Consider the following 22,165-nt stretch of genomic DNA (forward strand, 5'->3'; position numbering starts at 1 on the left):
CAAATCTCTCTCTGTTCATATCCCCGCAATATTCCGCTCTAAAACGTGCCACAAATTAAAGTCACGACTTTGGTGTGAACTGCTTCATTCAGCATTACAGCCCACGTCCCTAACTGATAACAAGGAATTGTTCTTCTGTATCACATTTCTACCATTGTGGCCAAATCTCACTCCCTGCAGTGCATTTTCACAGCATACATCTATTATTTCTGCACTGCGATCAGATATGGCGCAGCCTTCCCGAAAATCCCCAACTTTAACCTTGTGAAAAAGCTTGCAGATTGAACTATCTCAGCAGTTCCCAGCATGTCTAAGCTGACAGAATGTCTTCATAGCAGTTCAGGGCTCCTCGGTACCCATGGATCTGTGCGTCATCCGATAGTTTGACAGGCAAGTGTGCAGGCGCCCACACGTTCGCGCACTGACACACACACACACGAGTGCACTCTCTAGTGAGAAGCAGGGGGCCAATTATGGGGTACTGTGACAGGGAACGGCTGTGGGGAAGTCACTGTCCCCCCAGGCAGACCACAGTGCGCCCGACATTCTGCCAGCATGTCCACTGACGGTGATAGGAACCCTGTGATACCGCAGTATGGAAAAACAAAGGCACAATGGAAACCTTAAAGCTGTTGTGAAGGATATGTTGGCGGTGTTTTCTCAGCAGACACTATAATCAGATCATATTGAACTGTGCTGTGCTGTGTTTACTTGCCCACTCACTGTCTATATTGAGAAAAAAATTAGTCCATGTTTTCTCATGGGAACCTTATTTCTCAGGCTAAAATCAAAGCAAGGATGCATGAAGCATTTGTAACTTGTAGTAAAAAAAAAAAAAATCCAGGGATTCTTTTTCTTTTTAGGTTAAACTTTGTATAAAGAACATTTGTTTTGTCAGTGGCAAAAGAAGGCACACCCACACCCAAATGTCATGAAAAATGATTTGGTCCTTAATGTAAGACTTTCAAACTGATACCACGGGTGCTGAGAAAATCTAAATCTCAGTGATCTCAACTTCAAGGTCAGAGATCAAGTTTTCTTAAAATATTGTGAATGTGATGATGCAATGTGATTTTCAGATTACCACAGATGTATGTGTGGTATGCTACCTACAATATATCTGCATCTACTAGGAGACTGAGGGGTAGCAATGGTGGTCGACAGTATTGTTTTTTTAATTGTACTGACATTAACTTTTATCAATTAACACACTAACTGAGGCCTGTAGAGTCTGACATGCAGCTCTTGGGGTTTTTTCTGCTTCTCTGAGCATTGTGCAATGTGACCTTGGAGTGAACTTGCTTGGTTGTCCAATCCTTAAATGTTTTCCACATAATATTTCCTACTGTAGAGGTTGCACTTTAAATGTCAGCTTAGTTATTACCAAAGTAATATCCAAGTAATAAGCAAATAATAACTTGTGTCAACCTAGGTTATAGCTGAGCAGTATTAAACTGAAATGTATAAAATTGGGCATTAAGGGACCAGAAACTGGAGCTAATAATGTGAAAACAAAGATGTGAGACTTTCATATCCTGCTTGGATTAAGATGCGTTTGATTAGCAGCACCTGGCTGCAACCTGTTCTCTTGTTGTGATACCTGCTATAGACCCAGTGATTTTCATTATGTAGCTTAGAAGTTAAAGACAATATACTTTCTATTCTTTACTATGATTGCATATTAATGCAGAATAAGACCATTATTTTACATTCGTCAGCAAAGGTCATCCACAGTCTTGCCATCGTTCATAGAATACATCATCAACTAGCTGGATTTGGAATTGCAATAAAACACGTCACATTCATTTATTTGTCATGCTATGATTTATCCTGGTATTGCTATAAAAAAAACATACTGGGACAGTATGTTCCCAGTAGGATGGGCCAGTATTATTTAAGTGAACTGCAAAGCGCTGCAAAGAAATCAGCTGATTTAGAAATTCTAGGCCAGTACTGATGCTTAAAGCAGGAATATGGCTCATGGGTTTGTTGGTTGTTCCCGTTTAGTACCTGAGAAAAAAAATTCTTCATAATAATAAAATTAGATAGTTAATTAAATTAAGTTTTTAGCTCTTCTCAAGGTTAGCTTTGAAGATTTTCCCAGCAAAAAATTGCTAGTTTAACCAGCTGATATTTATCTGAAACAGCAGATAAACATCACTCACCGACACCTGTAAATGTCATCTTATCTACCATTAGATCAGTCAACAGAGTTGATATTGACCAGTCAGCAGATCAGATCTATCATTACCCAGTGGTAGTGAAGTGTGAATAATGGACAGTTACTGTAACTACAGCGGTTTCAAAACATGGTGTTGGAAATTAGCATAATAGGTCCCGTCTAATGTGCACAAATGGGAAAAAATTAACTGATATCTGACTAATTTCTGGCAAATAAAAATGCAAAATATCAACTTACCATCAAAGAAGAGTTTCCCTCAGTCCAGTTATACCCTACTGTTTATTGCTACTTATTAGTGCAATAGGTACCATTTCATAGTTCATGGTTAACGGATATTTGCCGTGTTGTGGCCTTAACGTCATTTGAACGAGATTTACGCTGACAGCACTAGTGGGAACACAACAAATATGACTGCACATTTATGCCGACATCATCCTAGTGCAAAGACAAGTGGAAGCAGACAAAACCAACAAGCATGCATGCTACAAACTTTACCTGAGTCATTTAGACAGCCGTTAGCACATGATTCTCCTTATGGGGACCTGATATGTTTAATATGCTGCTGAGAGTATACCCCAGAAGAAGCGTATAGTATAGCTTTTAATTTGGAAAGAGACATTTCTCTGTAATAAACTCTCTCTAGATGAGTGATTCACATTAAATTTAAAAACTGTACTTTTGAGTTAAAATATATATTTATAATTTTAATAAATGACAAATTAAAAAAGCATGAACATTTTTTGTATCGAAAAAATATCGAACCGTGACACCAAAGTATCGAACCGGACCGTGAATTTTGTGTATCGTTGCACCCCTACTAATTAGGTCTTCCTACATAAGCAGAAGGTGGTTTATTGGTTGAGCACATGTTTGTTGACTTAAAGTGTTGGGAAAGATGCCAAGACGTGAAGCAACCAATAAGTGAGCGCGTTCAAAATCCTGTCCACCCCCATGTTTAATTATCTTTACATGCCAGAGAAAATAAATTACCCTCCTCCTCAAGATTAATAATATTGCTTTGTGGGGGGTTTTGGCCATAAGTTGTGGAATAATGAATTGTAAGAAGACGTGGTGGCTGGATTGATTGCATGAAATTTTGAGGAGCTACTGTAAGTTCTTCAAAGTTTTGATGAAACGATTTAATTCAGTGAACAAGAGAGCCAAATAGCTCTACTGTAACCAAGTAGCTGTTAGTGATGTGCAGTTCGTTCGTTGTGTTTCCAGTTATTTTGTATTTTTTTGCCTTTGTGTATATTTCTTCAGGTGTATAAGTTCCCAAACATAAAACCCAATATTATATTCAGACATTTCCACCACAGCTACAATAGAAGCAGCACAAAAGCTTCCAGCGTCGAATTGGAGTGCAGACGCTTCTTTCTTCTCAACATTTTGCACCAACATCCAGCAATCATTCAGTGGCAAAGATACCAATTTCTTTACCAACAGCCGTCTCAGAAAGCAGAGAATACAGCATAGCTGGCTCTAACCTCTTCTTCTGCAGATAAAAAAAAAAAAAAAAAAAAACCTCCTCCACTTTTTTCTGCCGCTGCTGCTTTGTCCACCCACGCTTTAAGTATAACCCACAGCCGAACACCAGAGATTAAAACCAAATCTCTAGTTGTAGGCCTGCGTCATCATAGGGGAAAGTTAGCGGTAGATGCAGGTGAAGTTGGAAAACGTAAGTTCTGAGCCAATGGTAAAATGTGTTACATAACTGATATCTCACCGTGTCAACTGTGTGCTAAAGATAGACAAAAAAAAATATTTGAAATGCAGAAAAAAAAACAGATATGCTTCAGCTGCAGGATCAGTAGAAAATGTGATGACATGCCTCAACATTTTTGCTAAAATCAGCATAGCACAGCTCATCATATTTGGGTCTTTCAGAATATGGATATAAACTTGTAAGGATCGTTGTAAATGCGGGGCAAGTCAATAAACCGAATATTTGAATACCCTAAATTATGTAAGCATAACACTGTGCATGGATGTGACTCACTGCACGCACAACTCAAATAATCCCCTCACGGTGAAAGATAATATTTGACATTTTTCCCATAAAGAAATGCCAGTGAATCTGGAGACAAAGAGGGCAATATCGCCTTGACATCTGCCAGTAAAATAAACACTAGATTGAAAGGAAAAAGCTTTGCTTTAAAAAAGAAACCCTTTTCAGAGCTCTAATATAGTGCTTTCTGTGTGTAGTTTGTAAAATTTAAAACCGCTTGTTGCAGCGACAAATAGGCCTTTCCCAACCACACAAAGAGCTGTATGTGTGGGTGTCGGGGTGCCTGACAACTCTAGCACCCCCTGCTCCCTCATCTGTTGCTGCTGGCATGGATGCTCCTGTCACCAGAGCCACACAGATCCCAAGGACAGGGCACACGTTTGTTCATTTCTAAACCAATCGCAGCCAGGCATCATCCTTTGCCTCCCCGGTTTCTGCTCTGTCCTGTATATCTTTTGGGTTCCACACATATGCTTCTTGTCCAGCTTGCGCCATCTGGACTTGTCAGTGACTCCGTTCTTACTCACACTCGTGCTTTTCCGTCTGACTGCGTCCCTCATCTCTCCCGTGTTCCTACAGCTTAAACATTAGAGACCACTGCGGTCATGTGCTTGCTGCCTGTTGTACATCCTGCAGAGGTCTACTGTATGTTTGGCATTGCTGCACTGTGCAGACCTCTTTTGATTCAATATTCATTCCTGCTTCAGCAATTCCCCTCAAGTGTGCCCCGCTGGTCTCTCCAGTAATGGAAATGTTTCTTGAGTGGGCTTCCAAGGCCCACTGTGGATGGAGGCTTAAACTCACTGTGAATGTGCTCTCGATATGTCAGAAAATGAAGTAGGGTTGTCGACTTGCAGGCTGTCAACAACTGTTCTTTTTTTTTTTATTCTATTTTGTTTTGAACCTCTTTTTGTTCTTTTTATCTGCACGAGATGACCACCGCATCAGTGTTGGTTTGTTTAGTTCTTTGAATCTGAAATATATAATTGCTTCTGAAACACAACATCGATGTTTCAGTTTTTATGTAACCTTGTTAAGATCCACCAGATCACCAACTACATTGTGATCTAGCTACATGCTAAACAAGCAATTATAAAAGCAGTACATTTTTAAAATTGAAGTCTCATATATCCATCTCTACCTTGCATTTTTGTCGTGAGCTTTTCCATGTTTAATATAATAGGCAAAAATGTTATTTAAATGATCCTAATGTAACCCTACCCCAAGGGTAGTGATTATATGGTGAATGGTAACAGGTCAAGAGTTAATTTTTAATCACAGTTCTGGCGAACATACTTATGAAAAGTCAAGGAAATCCTGGGCCAACATCCACTAGTTGGAATATCCGATCTGACCGTTTGCAATTGCAGTGGTCAAACACCAACTTATCTTTCAAACAGACTTGAAATTTGCATTGACGATCACGCCTTTCCCAACCACTTATCCCACTCACCTCTGATTTGCTCGTTATCACAAGGACATTGCCACGCAACCAGTCTTCCAGCTTTCAGTGTTGATATTTCTAACTTTCCACATAGATTTCCCGCTTAAGCATGAATCCCACTTAAAACTAACTCGCAGCTTATGACATGGCTAGAAACCCCTTTCAATAGTACGCCTTAATCTTCCACGCAACCTAACATATACCAGGGGCGGATCTACAGTGGTGGGATATGCCAGCCTAGAATAATCTCTTGCCACCCCTAAGGCCACCCTAGTTTTGCATGTGACAGTATTTATTAAAATAACCTAGCATTAACACTTTGAGCCTAGCCACAATTAACACTGAATATAAATAATAAAATTGAAAATATTGCATAATGTTGATTTTTGCCACCCCATCTGATTTCTATGCCACCCCAAGAAAATTTCTCTAGATCCGCCCCTGCGTATACCTCACTCGTCAGGTTGACACAGCCTGCAACAACTTGAATGCTGTGGAAGCTTGTGGCGTAGTGTCAAGAGGGGTTTCCGGTTATGTCGTAAGTTAGGATGTAGATTTCCCGTTTAAATCTAATTCACGCTTTACTTTCAAACACCACCTCTATGTTGGATCATTGTTTTCTAATGTTTCTTTTATTTGGTACTAATACTTACATTTTGTGTGAAGAAGTGGGAGCAGGGTGAGAGGTCTTATTGTACAAAACAAACAGGAAATAGAGGAATCCAATGGTAGGAGACATAGAATAGGGAAATTTACATAATTTAGCTTTTTTGAAATGTGATCATACATGGAGTGATCATTTAATTTTGGTTTGTAAAACTTAGTTGGTGACTTGCTGTATTACATTATTTGTTGTTAGTATTTGTGTTAGTGTGTCCCCCTTTTATGTGTCTCGTAGCATGGGCTATCTTTATATGGTCTTATCTGTTAGGTTAGTTTGCCTCATTTTGACTTGGGTCCAGTTTAGTAGCTACTTTTCTCAATTCCTTTATGCTGTTTTGGGTTCTGTGGTTAAATTTTGTCAATTTTGTTTAATTGGAATCCAAAATGTACTACTCACACATACTGCCTGGTTCCTGACAGTCCTCTTCCTGACTCTTCCTGAAGTGTCATTGTCTAAATGCAATGGAGGTGATCCACTGCACGTGGTGCCAACTGCTCCAGAACAAGTGCTCTGGGTGTGGAGGAGCGTGAAGGAAACATACATTTACTGCACTGCCTTCCATCACTGTCCAAGGAGATGACCCTGAAGTTTATTTAAATTAAATCAACTCCATTTAGAACTGGTCGAATATATAATTATCAAGCCCCTTAATGCCCATGTCTCTTGAACTCCATTAAGAAAAAAGAAACAATTAGAGTTTTGTTATGTGTCGGTAAAACCAACTGGTAGCAAATGGCATGGTGACAGTAGTATGGTGTTTTTGGCTCCCCTGGGAGTAGTTGGAGGGGTTAATCATATTTTTCAGCAGGAACTTTTTTAAAAAGAAAGTTGGCCATAGTGGATGTTTTTAGATACGACAGCTTTCTACAAAGTTCTTATTGGCAACTTGGCCTGACTGAGATAGCTGTTCATTGTCCCAACACGAGGCTGACTGATGAAGGTAACATTTACCTTTTCCCCAAGTCTGAAAGGTAAATGTCATATAACATTCACACATTATATTATATGCAATGTTATATTGCATATAATATTATGTGTAGATGCATGTTTTGTGCTATAGGAGCCATTAAAAGCTCATTTTAATTGAAAGTTTTCACATGATTATGGCAGCAGTTGTATTTAAATGTCAGTAAGAGTGTTCAGGTGTTAAGGGTTGTGCATTTAAATGTTAAGTGAAACTTCAACCGAATATTCTCCAGTTTTATTGCTTGGAAGTCTTCCATCTTTAAAGCATTAACCTCTTTGGATTAAGCCAAAGGGGTCAGTTGCTCATTTATCCTTGCTGTGATTGCTTCCAAAATGGCCTTAAGTCAGAAATGTTCATTTTCTTGAACATCTCACTTTCTTAACGGCAGCGTACAGCTGCAGGTGTCAGATAATAAAGTGTATAGATGTCAGATAAGACCAGAGTAGAGAAAACACAGGCTTGTTTTGCTTGGAGCATCATGGAGGAAAAGTGTAACCTCTCCAAAACTGGCCACAATTGATTCAAAATCATAGATAGGTGAGGTAAGGCTCTCTTGGTTTCAATTGCTGTTTTTTGAGTGCGTATATCTATCTGTACTTGTGTGCCAATTTGTGTTGGTGCTTGGTACTCGTGTGCCAATAGATATATCTGTTTGTACATCTACATGTCCTTCTAAAAGCACATATTTGTAGTTATTTATAAGTGTGTGTCTCTCTAAGCTTTTGAGCTATCAAACAGACAGGGATCATTGCCTGTGGAAAACATTTTGCTTGAATATTTTTCTCTTTGCTTTGAGCTTTCTCATGGCTCTGCAGACATATTGGAGTGGGCGGCTGTGCAAACATCAGGACGCGGCAGGTCTCAGCTGTCCAAATGACAGTCACACATTCACTTTGCTGTGACAGTCACACGCTTAACGCATTCAGAATAACACTGATGCATCCATGCGCACAGACAGAACATGCGCAGTCACGCCGCTGACAGTCTCACTTACCCATCTAGGCCTGATATGCTTGCACTACGCGTCTGCACTTAAGTCTCTATAGGCCACTTTACACAACCACACGGTCTTTAAACCACAACTAACCCACTTCTCTTAGTCAGGCTAACCTTTTTCACACACACATATTTCTTTAACCTCCAATTCCCAAAAAGAAGGTTGTAAGTTGGATTAACATCAGGAGAAACTGAAATTTGTCACAAAAACATACGTGTAACCCCAGACTCCAGCTGCTCTCACAGGCTCAACATTTATTTGGCAATTCCAGAGTGAAAGCTATTGACGTGTTTGTGTTTGCTGCTGTTTTCTTCTGGGAATAGTGTAATACTTTATATTTACTTACTTAAGGTGTTTTTACAAGCCAGTCAACACAGCTATGACAGGCTAATGCGGTATGCAAAGGTCTGTTTTTATGCTGACTGACTTTATTTGTACTCTGGTCAAGCATATCTGCAGCCTCTAATGAAATCTCTGATGTTGTAATCCATACCTTTAGGGGTTTTTGTTGTGCATGCAACATTTACACACACCCAAAAAATATCAAGTAATCCTATTGCTGTTTGAAGGACAGCCCTATATAACAGAGCAGGCATTCTGGGACTAAATAATTAAGAAACACCAGTAGTAGAGGAGGGTTGCAAAGCGGCTTGCAGTGATGCTCTGGACAGGGTAAACAAAAGGTTCACAGACTGCTCACTTATTCACAAGGGGTCAGTAGAGCAGATGGATACACCTGTTTAAGGTGGCAGATTCTGTTTTTACCCCTTCCTGAGTCCCACAAATTTATGTTTGCTCTTGCTAACGTGCTAACAACTACACTGTAGGGTCACAGTAAACATTAAATGGTGTAAATGCGCAGAGATAGGTTAACTGGTGATTCTCAGTTGGCTGTAGGTGTGAATGTAAACATGTGAATGGTTGTCTGTCTCTGTGTATTAGATCGACAACCTGCCCAGGCTGAATCGGATAACCGGAATCAGTTGAACCATCAGCTGCTATATGGACTGAGATGAGCTGATTGTGGTTGAGCTAGCCTGACTGAACTAATGCTAAGCCTGATGATGTACATTTCCATACTTCAGCTCGTGTGTGTGTGTCTCGAGTTGCAGTTTCATAAATATGCTACATGAAGATGTCACAGGAAGTCAGCTGTGCAAGGTTGTCACATTAAATCACAATAAAGGCATGGGAAGCGGAAATATGTTGTCTGTTAGTAACCTCTCTTTCCTTCATTTTATCGCCTGAGTAACTTTTGTTTTTAGTGGTAAATCTCAACTAATTTGCTGCTTCTTTTCTCACCGGATGAGCATTTTAGGTAGAAATGGCAACATCACCTTTTTTGTTTGCAATACTGCAACAAAGAATTTAAACCCGCAACAGAAACCTACAACATTAATTGTGAAAACACCTGTCTAAAGTTTGCTTCTGTGCCTCAGCAAGCTTTTAATTAAAGTAGGCCAGATCAGTTGATCCACCAACTCTACCTCTGAGAAATGCTTAAATAATTTCAACTCCAATCTGTCAAAAAAGTTTAGTTTCTCTCTGTTCACATGTTCATCCTTTGAGCGCCAGGCGTGCTGACAATCTGCAGTGCTGATTTAAAGTAACTCACTCTTCTTTCTCTACAAGAGATTTGTGCAGTATAGCTCAGCTGGGGAATCATTTTGTCGACGCAGCCAGCACATCCAGCTAACTCAGCATCTTGCAAACACATATACACAAAAATGTCCTTCCCGCTTCCATCTTCAGACTTATTATATTTATTTATTTAATTTTGGGTTTTTTAGGGGTTATTGTTCACTTTTTGATTTGATTGTTCTTTATAGCACCATCTTGTGTTCTCGAGTTTTTGACAGTTTCTTATCTGGCTCCATCGCGTTTATGCTTGTTATCCTAAATTCTGTTTTTTGTTATTTGATACGAGAGATGTCTCTAAGCTGCTGACATATGCATCATACATCTATATTGGTCTCCCTTTCTTTTAGCCTTTTTATTTTTCCTTTTCAGCATTGTCTAAACTAAAGTGCATCCAAATTACTTGCTGATTTATTAAGGTATATGTCATGGCTGTGCTGAATTGTAATGGAAATGGAAAGCAGGCTTCATCTCTTAATTCTTTAGAGGGAAATGGACAACAAGTAAAGTGAATTACTCAAATTAACCATGGCTTAACTGAAGGACAGGAGGCAAGCTTTCACTACAAGGCCTTTATGATGGCTTGTGCTACAAAAAGAGCAAGCAGAATGAGGAAATTAATTTAGCAGGTTTGACTGAAAAATGCAAATGTGATTCAGTTGTCATTTTGAACCCTAACCCTTGGTTCACATTGGTAACAATTAACCCTGGGTTTACTCGATTTTCAGACAATAATCCTGTAAAAATTGAGGCCAATGTTCCTCTTGAACAAAGCCGCTCAGGTTCGAATCAGGTTTAACCTGTCTTGGATGTCTTAAATGGTTTTTAACCCAGAGGTAAAAGCTACAGTGTGGGCAAAAAGAAAAACTAAACAGAGAGTAAAAAGGCCAGTTTTATTCAACGGCTGAGGCCATCTTGCAGTTCTAAGAACCTTTTTACTCTTAGTTGTTATTTTTAACAAAACTGAGTGGACTTTTTACATTTTCATGATTAGATATATATAGTCATGTCTGCAGCAGGGTATTATGATCATATTTGCCTTGTGTATATACATTGTGTATTCCTCTCTTGCAAGGACACGCTATTGCAACAGCAGTATAGGAATGGAAGCACAAATAAAGGGTTGTTGAGCTGTTTGTGAGACAGAGATAGTCTGGTGCTGGCTTTGGGGAAGACTTCCTGCTTTGCAGATTGGTTCCAGTCTGCTAGAAAACCAATATGAAGTTTTAGGGCAGTGATAGCTAATGGAAAAGGAAGGCTATATGTGGTTAAAAGAGTTTTTAAATCCCCAAAGCGGGAGGGACATTCTGAAAGCAACCTGAAAGCAACTCATAGAGCATGTTTACTTCTTAGTTCAATTATGCATCCTAACTGCTCTTGAGCGAGGAAGTTATCTCGGATACACCTATTATGAAATTCTTGGTTGATGCCCATGTTTAAAATAGAGATGGCACGATACCACTTTTTTATGTCCGATACCGATAACGATATCATAAATTTGGATATCTGCCGATACCGATATGAATCCGATATAGTGTTTTTTAATCAACAAAACTGTTTTTTTTAAATATCTTGCTGCTTTTTGTATAAGTTCATACTCAAGTTTAAAACAACAACTACACTAAAGCTATTCTGTTATACCTGTATGCAAAAAAAAAATATTTCATAGTTCAGCAATACTGATCAATCTAATAAACTTAAACCTACACCATCCTCCCTATTCTGGTATTTTAAAGAGTACTTAGCGTAAATATTAAGCAACCTAAATAATAGGGTTCCAACTCCCAGCAACAACAAAAATAAATAAATAAAAAATAGGGAACCACCCCTCACGCTCCACCTCATGATGCTTAATAGACGTAATCAACCTTAATTTGATGCAGTGTGGAAAAAAATGCACAGAAATCAATTATTTTTCAAGAAATATTAAATAGATTCAACATCTTTCTTCAACAAAATTGCAGACTGCACAGATGGTACCTTCCCAAAGGAAAAAGTACTATAGCTTACTAGGGTATATATATTAGACTTAATAGTCACTATATACAGTAATGGACTTCTATTCATTTTACATCAAATTAAAACTTTGGGTGTCAGATAATTATTTATTAAAAGCTGGACATTTTAAATGAGAATAAGAAAGAAAAGTATGTCTTTGTGCCCCCTTTTCCCTGTTAATGCCCTATCGGCCCCCCTGGCTAAACTTTGCTAGATCCGCCCCTGCACAGTTACAGCCGTCAGCTACGTAGAAAAAGATCCTGGTGTAGAAAGTAATATTAAATAAATTCTAACAACAGCTTATCAAGCTTAAAGTGCTGCTGTTGTTCAGCCGCTGGTTTCCTCTTTCTGGTGCAAAGTGGGCCAAAAGCAAACAAGAGACACGGACTCGCGACAGAAAAGCCGATCAGCTGATCATTAAGCAGTTTCATGATTGAAGTAGCAGCAAGAAGAGGCAGTCGCTTGTTAAGCTTAACGCAGGAATGCTTTACAAACATTCAGAGATGGACTTACACACTTGCTTTACTTCTCTCGGGGATAACTTTGTCGGAGATGAAATGCCGGGTTGCTAGCGAAGCTCCACATGCTATCCAGACCACCGACAGGTCCACAGCCGCTCTATCACGTGATGCATACTGCTCCCACGTGCTAACGTTCTGAGGTGAGTTACGGCGTGTTGCAAGTTTTGTGAGCTGCTTTCCTGATATTTATAATGGATCGGATTACATTTTTTATTTTTCTCCGATATCCGATCCAGTAATTTAGGTCAGTATCGGACCGATACCGATACGTAATATCGGATCGGTCCATCTCTAGTTTAAAATAAGTTTGTCCTTTACCTGATGCTAGTACATTATTTTCCCTCAATTTTATTTTGTTGTTTTTACTCATTCCAGGCAAATACAGTACTGTGGAAATGTTTTAGTGCTCTTGAGCAATAGTTTCCAGGCTTTCTGAAGGTCTTTCAATGTGTTTCTTTGGACACTGACTGCTTTTTCCAGTGATTTTCAGCCCGGTTCTTGTACCTGACCATTTTCTGAGGAATGTTTTTTGTTTGTTACGCCAATTAACACTGATCTATGAATCATTCAAGCACAAAAAAGGCACATAACGTAAGTGATAAATTGGTATTGTGTCTACTCATAACATATAGCTTAGCAAAGAACCAACTTTTTCTTTAGCCACTTACTAGCAGCATGTCACAAAGAAACATCTTTGTTCCCATTTCTGTAGTTAAATTCAAAAGATAAGACAGTGTAACAGACAGAAAATAATATTTGGCACCAAAGAGGTGATTCCCAAACAGCATGCTATGCAGTGTTTCCATAAAAAAATTGAGGAAACTAGACAGTGGAGGATAAAAGAAGTATCGAGGCTAAAAGAAATTTACAGCAGATGATCAGTAGCTGAAAGTCATGTCTTTATAAAATAAGAAAACATACAGCAAAGACCTGACACAGGGCCTGAGAGATGCATCTGGTCCTTCAATGGATCCATCTGTTCACTGAAGCCTCATCAGTAATGGACTCAGTGGAAGGCTGGCTGTCAAGAAGACATTGTTTATGGCAAAAAACAGTTAGCAAGGGCTGAGGTGTGCTAGATTACACAAGAACTGAACTGGAAATCAGTGACAACTGGTCCTATTTAGTAAGTAAACACACAGTGAACACAGACAGTCATGGATTGGCCTCCCCAGAGCCTGAACCTCAACATTATTGAAGCAGTGTGGGATCATCGAGACACAGAAAAGAACAAAAGGCAGCCAGCATCCAAAGAAGAACTTTGAATGTCCTTCAAGAAGACTGGAGAACTATTCCTGAAGTCTACTTAAAGAAATGACAAGAAATCTGTGTTCAGACTGTGTGAAAGAATAAAGGTGTTCAAATACAAAATATGTGCTATAGTTACCTTATTGTATTTCCTATTATGTTTACGTGTTTCAGTAAATCGATGCACCTATTTTTCATTTTCCTAGCAAAACGTGAGGTGTGGCATAAGGTTTTTAAACAGAATAAAAGGAATTTTATGCGGAGTAGGTGAAGTCTTTTAAAGACTTCCTGTTTTTAGCCTGCACTAAATTAATATCACACAAAATATAAATATCTGCCATCTTATCTGATGACTTGAGGCAACAGGGAAATATCTGCCCATACAGATATTCAGCCAATATGTGGGTGCATCCCTATGATTAACACAAGTGGCTGTGTAGGAAGGTTGTGGCTCAAGTTGCAAAAGTATATTCATGTGAGGAAAAATTACATAAATACCTCCAGGGTGAATAAATACCTTGAAAAATAAAACAAAACAACAAAAAAAGTATCGGCAGCAGCCCAGAATTTCACAATTGGTGCATCCCGAGATGTTGCCTTGCTTCTTCCTCTCTCTGCAGAAACTCTGCCATGCTGTCACTGTGGATGAAAGTGTGCTGTGAGTCAACCTGCCCGCCCAAATAAACTTTACATAATGATAGTGCACTGTCACTCTAATTTTCTTCCGTCTGAGTAGTTAGCTGTGCTAATGCATTTCTTGCTGGTAAGCTATTCTTTTCATGAATGAAAGGGGCAGCTCTCAGACAACATGGTCTATTACAATATGGTCTATTTTTTGGTGAGAGGATCTGCTGAAATGGGTTTAAAGAACTGCGACGATGACAAAGAGCTGCTTATGAATGTATGTTTTTAACTCTTGTCCTTGTAATCTTTATGTGAACATAATTTCTGAGAGAGGAGAGATTTCGACAGAGAGCATTTAACAGTTATCAAGACAACTGCAGATGGAAAATAAAGACATAGTTCTAGATATTATTGATTATTGCCCACAAAAAATACTGGTGCATGGATCCTGAAATATTGATTATTGGCTGGGCCATATCTGTGTTTTCATGCTTTAATACCAAGCATGAGGATTCCAAAAAACAAAATAAATAAATAAAAGCTGAGGTGCTTGTGCGAGAAGCCATGGAGCTAAGGGAGTAGTCAACTAAACCATTTAATACAGCTATTCGTGTTTTGCTCGAGAGAAATACTGGTTTGTCATTAATATCACTGCTGCATGATATTGGTTCACTGTTAGATTACGTAGCCACCGGTCACTACCAGCCTTGGCAGCCCCACTCCCCCTGTGTTAATGGCCATAATGGATGCAGTAAACAAGCAGGGTGGAAAGTGGGACAGATGACATCTCATGTAATCAGTGCGGTTTGGCTGTATTTTGATGTAGAAAATAAATGGTTGTATAGACTGTGTAAGAATAAACAGACAAATAGCTATTCAGCCAAAGCAGTGTAAAAACACTTACTGCACAAGCATTGGGATGCTAACCTAAAGGAAAACAAGACTGCTGGTGCTAGCATTGCTTGTATTATCCACACACCTAACGTTTTCTGACTTTTAGATTAGTGCACACAGCTTGGGTCATTGTGTTGCTCCCTTTAGCCATACTGTACATAGGCAAATAGTCCACACAACTTCATCCATGTTAGCTGATTATTCAGTTAGCAGGAGTAAAATACCTAAATACTTCCTCTTTACTTATCATTTACCATTAATTAAGTATTATCAGTGTTATTTCTATTTTTAATATCTAAATCTGAAGTTCTCCTTTTATTGCTAGTGCTGTATAAGTCTTACTTTTTTAACCTTAATTTTGTCAGGAAGTAAAACTTCCTGTTAAAAGTGAGTTTTTCCTTACCACTGTCACCAAAGCACCTACTCATAGGGTGTCATATGATTTTGGGGTTTTTTCTCTGTTTTCTTTGTAGAGTCTTTATCTTACAGTATAAAACGACTGTTGCTGTGATTTAGCGCTATATAAATAAAATTCAATTCAATTCAATTGAATACAGGCACATGCACTATCGTGTAGCACATAGCATGTACCTAACCCTCTGTAGAGCCACTTTATGAAAGATGTTAAATCTGTTAAATCTAACATCCTGAAGCTCATAGTGGTAATGAAGAAGGTTGCGGACTGCTCAGTAGTTCTCAGTAGTACTTAATGGAGAGACTGTTTGTCCAGATTTCATGATGTATGAATTTGAGAATCGAATGTCTTTTGGGGCATATGGAACAGGGAAGAAATAGAAGTTAAAAGAGAGAATATGGAGACTATGAAATGAATCACCCTTGCTGGGTTTTCATAAAGGCTCATTGTTTTTTATAGTTTGTTTTTGAGTTCATGAAATAACTCAGTTGATGATTCATGTGGCAAATATTTAGCTCACATATCCTTTTTTTTCCTGATGCATCTTTTTTAAGTCCTCTGATGGCCAAATAAAAAAGTTTGCGAACACTATCCTTTGGCTTGAATTATCACATTGCATCCCTGACACAGGGTTTAAGATTAGTCATTGTATTCTTTAAGGGACTGACTCATAAAATATGACATTTATATTCGTGTTTTCTAGACACTGTTTAGGGTTTCTGATAATTGCTCAATCACAGACTCTCATCCATCACATCCATCACTATGGTCAGACAACTTGGACCTATTAACAAAGTCATCTAGCTCAATATACCATCTAGTTTTCCCCATCTAGTACAACCATCAGTGTCTCAGACACTACTTCCATCCATCCAACTTGCAACCTGTCAGTCCAAAGAAGCGGGTGAGACAGAAAGCCTCGAGACTCTTAGGCATAGCGCATTAGCTGTGTTTATACCACAGTAAGGGCACAAGTTGCAGAAGGTCAAGACAGTAAGTGGCCTGATGAAAGTGTCACTCTGGGGAAATTTCAACGATGCGTTGGTGGAGGGTCAAAAATGTCGGCTGGCAAATTCATTCTGATAGCCCTAACTCAGAGAGATAATGTGTGAGAAGTCTGGGAGATAGGGGGAAGGAGAGTTGACTACAAATGCAGAGAATCATAAATCTTTCCTTTGATCACAGATAAAGATGTGGGTGGATTTGTTGTCTCCGCCAGCATGCCTTTGGAAGTGTGTCATATCATTTGCCGCATGCCTCCCTCCTCCTGACAATCACTTCTCGGGCGGTCTTGTCTCCTCGTATTGTTATCTTCTCCTTTATGAATAAAATGGATGAGACTGACTTTAAAAAGAGTGATGTCAAAACAACACTCTTTTTATGTTACTTTTGTAGTGTTGACCTTTTGATGAGTTCGCTATCCTTTTGTTGAGATCCCGGCCGGGCCTCCGCGTTGCTGGGTGTGCTTTCCATTTTATCCTTTCTATCTGAACTCCTTTTGCACTAAGGGTTGAAGTCAAAGGCTACTCTTGTGAGGAATTCATCACAGCTGCAGCTGGAAGTGAAGCAAACGGACACCAGCCTCCATGATAAATCCTGGCTGTGGGTGAAACTTGAGGCTTCACAGTGAGGCATGCTATAATGAGCAGAGAAGTCACATGGTTTTTCCTGTTTTTCCTGGTGCCGGGGCAATTTTTGCCATTTATTTGCAGCATAGACTTCACCGGAGGCTCATGGTTCTTACAGGCAGTCAGTTGTACCAATTATCAGGGGACAAATGGTCAAATGGTACCTTACTGCAGTTTGGAAATTAAATGATATTGTAAGAGCATGTTTTTTTTTCCCCCATATCAATTTAAAATTCATTTTCATTTTACCACATACAATCTTTTTGAATCTGTTAAAAATACAGCAGTATGTTTAAAGGGCACTCTTATTAACTACATACCCTTCTTACATCTGGTAAGGCTACGTTCACACTGCAGGCGTGACCATATGCGACCCATATCCGATCATGGTATGACAGTTTCAAAGTCCAATATTTTCAAATCCGACCTAGGTCACTTTCGTATGTGGTACTGAATCCGATACATATCCGATGTTTAGAAAGCGACCGCTCTTTGAATGGTCATGTCGCATTAAATCTGTCTTTTACGTCACTGACACAAGACAGACGCCAATTTTCAGCGCCGGAGAAGACAAACAGGAAAGCATGGCGGGGGAAACTGGAGACGGGGCGAGTCAATGGACAGAAACTGAGGTTTTGGACTTGATTAGCATATGGGGAGAAATTGATAGACTGCTGCAACAACACTACTGTAGCCGCCATGTTTACTTCCGTAAGCAGAGCGCGTTGTGTGTGATGTCTTCTTTTGCGCATGCGGGCCACTTTGAGGGCCGTGAACTGTTCACACTAGAGCGTGTTTGCTGTCACATTTTATTTTTAGTGTGGACAACTAGACCAAAAAAATCGGATTTGATCAAAAAATCAGAATTGAGCATTAAGACCTGCAGTGTGAACATAGCCTAACACACTGATTCAGCTCTAGTGCCACAAAGATAGATACAGGAAATATTTCATTCCTCATGAAACTCCTCCTCTTATTATTAGATCAAACAATTAGCCACATTAGCCACAATCATTAAAATTTACTTCCCATGCCTCAGTATTATTTGTTGTGTGATTTTAGGCCATTGTTAGGGGATTGGTAGGCAACCTGATGATGTCAGCATATATTTTGTATAATTACATTTTGTGAATATAAATGAAATATTATTGTTTGAAATATGTTTGATGCCTTTTTGAGGTGTTGTAGACACCTGTAAACACTACAAATAAATTATTTCAGCCCATTCGTAGGTGTTTGCTAGGCAACATGATAACATTATAACATCTGATGTAGATCAGGTAACTTTAAGTACCAAGATGTGCTTGTTTGCCAGTTTTGGTTCCTCAACTCTTGATGGTTCACTAGCAGTTTGCAGGCAAACAGAGATGAACAAAATACTAGAATTTCACTCACCAAAACTGAAGCAAAAGAGTGAAATTCTAGTTGTATTAGTCCATCCCACTGATATGTGTGTTTGGGAGTTGCACCTGTACAGTTTATCTAGCTAGCGTTAGCAGGCAAACTTAAAAAAACAAACAAACTAGAAACATAGTGATTGCTAACATACTAAAGGCTAATTTTTCAGGAGTTTTAGCTGAACTAATTCCTGCCACAAACTTTGGAACATTAAGCAAAAAGGACGGCATTGAACAATCTGATGCGTGTATTTTAAAACAGTGGCAATATGCTACTTTTACCTCCCACGAGGGGTTATAACAGTAGCACCTCAAGTTTTATTTGGTAGAGGTTTTGCACACCAGATGCCCTTCCTGACACAACCCCAACGCAGATTTGTTTCTCCAGCTGGAACCAAACCAGCAGCATTTTACTTACCAAGCATATGTTTAACCACTAGACCGTTCACAGCAACAGTAATAATATAACAAACCTGAACTGGATAAGTGGAAGAGAATGGATGGATGGATTTAATTAGTCTCTGTCACTTTTTAAAAGTAACCACAACCAGTTACATCATGTTGGACTATTTATAAGATACAACTTAATGCCTTTGTTTTTTCCTCAAATATAGAAAATATGGTCTAAAACTGTACAGGAGTAAGCTCAGCAGCCTGTTTCATGTTCATTTACCCCTTTAATTTGCATTCCTGTGAATACTTCCACTTTCACTGACATCTTGTTTTGGCTCTTTGAGCCTTTAGAGCTGCACTGCAATAAAACTGGTATTTTAATCTTTGCTTCTTTTCCCAGTCTGTGATAATCGGGCAGACTTAATATATCTGTCTTGTTAGTGCGGCACTCAGTGTCACGCGTGTAAGTTGTTTTTTTTCTGTAAGAGAAAAGGACAAATGCGTGTAGTACCATATGCTCGAGGATCACGCAGAGAAGCAGAGTGAAGACAGTTACCATTTCGATCATATTAGATTCCATTATGGTTTGTCTGATGGGGCACTCGGGGCCAGAAGCTGCAATTAAACTCTAAATAAAATATTATTTTCTAGCCTCTCTGTGTGCAGTGGGAGGAATCCAAATTCTTTTAGTAATGCCTCATTTAGGAACCACAGTTTTCCCATTTGGACACTTGGACTCATTTAGGACTGCGACACCCATCCTGTAGCTGTAGTCTTTAGCAGTAAAACCTAGTGTGTCAGATCGCAGGCCTCATTTGCGATTGGACAGTGGCTGGCACACATGTGTGTGTGTTTGTGTGCACACATTATAGAACAGCTTATTACTTTGTAAAGCTACCTCCCTAGTTTTTATAGCAACGTTGTGTAGACAAACAGGTGTACTAAGCAAAGATACAGGTTTGTTTCGACAGATCCCTACAGCAGAGTGATCAGCGCTCTGTTTGATGAGATCTGACCTAAAGAGTTTATCACTCTGCCTGACCTTTCCCGCACTCTGCAAGTTCCACTCCTCGCCTGTTCATTCCCATCAGGCCTTCATTTTGTTACACCTGTCCACTGCAAATGGCTGCGGAAGAACATCGCTCAAATCCAGAGCTGCACGCCACCGTCGCTCCTTGCGCAGCTCGTGAGAAACTAAATTAATTTAGTCTTTAATGTCGAATGGCTTTTGTCTCCTTGTCTTTCACAGTCTTCATAATCAAATTAATCATTACAAGTTTCCTTTTTTTGTTCAAGTCTGTTCATTTAAATATTTCTCATCATCTCTTTTGAATTTTTATCAGATATTTATCAACCACCCTCTTTGTTCCCTGATAACCCTGACATTTTGAAGTCCTGAATGTGTCTCTAACATACTCTGTCCCACACTGCTATCATTAACTTTGTCCATCTCTCATCTGCGTGTGGCTCCAACGCCATTATTTGCAATCAGTGCTTCAGCTGAACAGAAATGTCAAGAGCATCCCTTAAAGCTCAGCTCAGCTGGTGCTAGAACAAAGATTCCCCAGTGTCACAATCTGGAGTTTTCTTAGCAATTTGCTCTTAATGACCGCAATCACCAATGGAAGGTAAGATATAAATGTGTGGAATGCATTAAGAAACACATACCCTGGGAGCCACAGTGGCTGTGGTGGATTGGAGGCCTTTTCACACCTGTGAGTGGGCACTATCATTGCATTAGAAACAGAAAAAAAAAGTTTGACGCATATGTTCAGCTATGAACGAAAATAAATTAGTTTAAACCGGGAATAATAAAATCCCAGTGCAAGTCCCTGTAGTCCCTGTAGTGAGTATCTGATTATACCCAGCGTGATTGCTTAATTGTATTTTGCATTTAATAATAGCTTAATCCCTATAAGAAGAAATTTGCATATTAATATGCAGAATCTGTAGGCAAGCTTCTGGTTTTCAGCACCACAAGCTTTCTGGTTTGTGTTCGTAGTCTCAGCTCAACCAAGCAATCACATTTGACCAGGCTTTCCAGAAAAATAGTCCACACGTCAACCAAAGGCAATTTGGTAACCTTTAACTGTTGTGTTAGGACATTTTCACCTTTTATTGGTTTATGTAAATTCATATGCATTCATAAACAGTGTTGGGTTAACAGAGCAGGAAGTCTTCAGGAGGTTGCATGTCAATCAGATATCATGACTAAGCCATGAAAAATTGGGGAATGGAAAGGAGCTACACTTTACATCCAACATATGCCTAAGGTAAGTCTACTTACAGCATGTAGTGGAGCCTCAGCTGTACCTGAACTGTACCTCAGTAGAGTTGGAATACTGCTATGTTTTAATTAGTTTGTTTTTCACCTCCCTCTGCTGTAAAGATTTGCAAACAGTCTACTTTTAGTTGAGCACAACAACTGAGCTTTCAACACCTTCACAGGTTCCCATTTAAATTAAACGCTGGCGATATGAGCGTCGGGAAGTTCCAGGGTTCTATTTTCTGATTATTTGATGTTCACGTTCTTTCTTTAATACATATTACAATATCACATTATCCTACAGTAGCACTAAGGCAAACAGTGGTTGGAGAAGGTGGCACAGCCAAAATGATCTTATGTGGTTGGACTGGGTTTGCAAACCCTCACAGCCAGATGCCACCTTCAAAGCGACTTTGGTCGTCAAAAGAACAATGAGACAAAATCAGTCTGCGATTGAATGGGGTCAAGTTGGCAATTACATGCAATCAGTTTCTGATTATACAGTAATCATCCATCCATCCATTCGCTTCCGTTTATCCTTTTCAGGGTCGCGGGGGGCGCTGGAGCCTATCCCAGCTGTCATAGGGCGAGAGGCGGGGTACACCCTGGACAGGTCACCAGTCTGTCGCAGGGCTAACACACAGAGACAGACAACCATTCACACTCACATTCACACCAATTTAGATTTTTCATTTAACCTATCCCCACAAACTGCATGTCTTTGGACAGTGGGAGGATGACAGAGTACTGGGGGAGAACCCACGCAAACACCGGGAGAACATGCAAACTCCACACAGAAAGACTCTGGCCTGATGGTGGAATTGTACTCAGGACCTTCTTGCTGTGAGGCAACAGTGCTAACCACCGTGCCACCGTATACA

At 39.5% G+C, this 22,165-nt stretch overlaps 1 protein-coding gene and 1 long non-coding RNA gene across 3 annotated transcripts in view; both read left to right on the plus strand.

Moving 5' to 3' along the window:
- Window positions 1-22,165, plus strand: part of LOC120737552 (interleukin-1 receptor accessory protein-like 1-B) — a 324,999-nt gene that overhangs the window by 58,935 nt on the left and 243,899 nt on the right. The window lies entirely within an intron of this gene.
- On the plus strand, window positions 2,910-16,734 carry LOC120737554. Its single transcript, XR_005696761.1, has 2 exons — window positions 2,910-11,334; window positions 12,715-16,734. It is a non-coding gene; the product is annotated as an uncharacterized LOC120737554 (long non-coding RNA).

The sequence above is a fragment of the Simochromis diagramma genome, unplaced genomic scaffold, assembly GCF_900408965.1.
Source record: "Simochromis diagramma unplaced genomic scaffold, fSimDia1.1 OVJJ01000413.1, whole genome shotgun sequence".
In the NCBI taxonomy this organism is placed as follows: Eukaryota; Metazoa; Chordata; class Actinopteri; order Cichliformes; family Cichlidae; genus Simochromis; species Simochromis diagramma.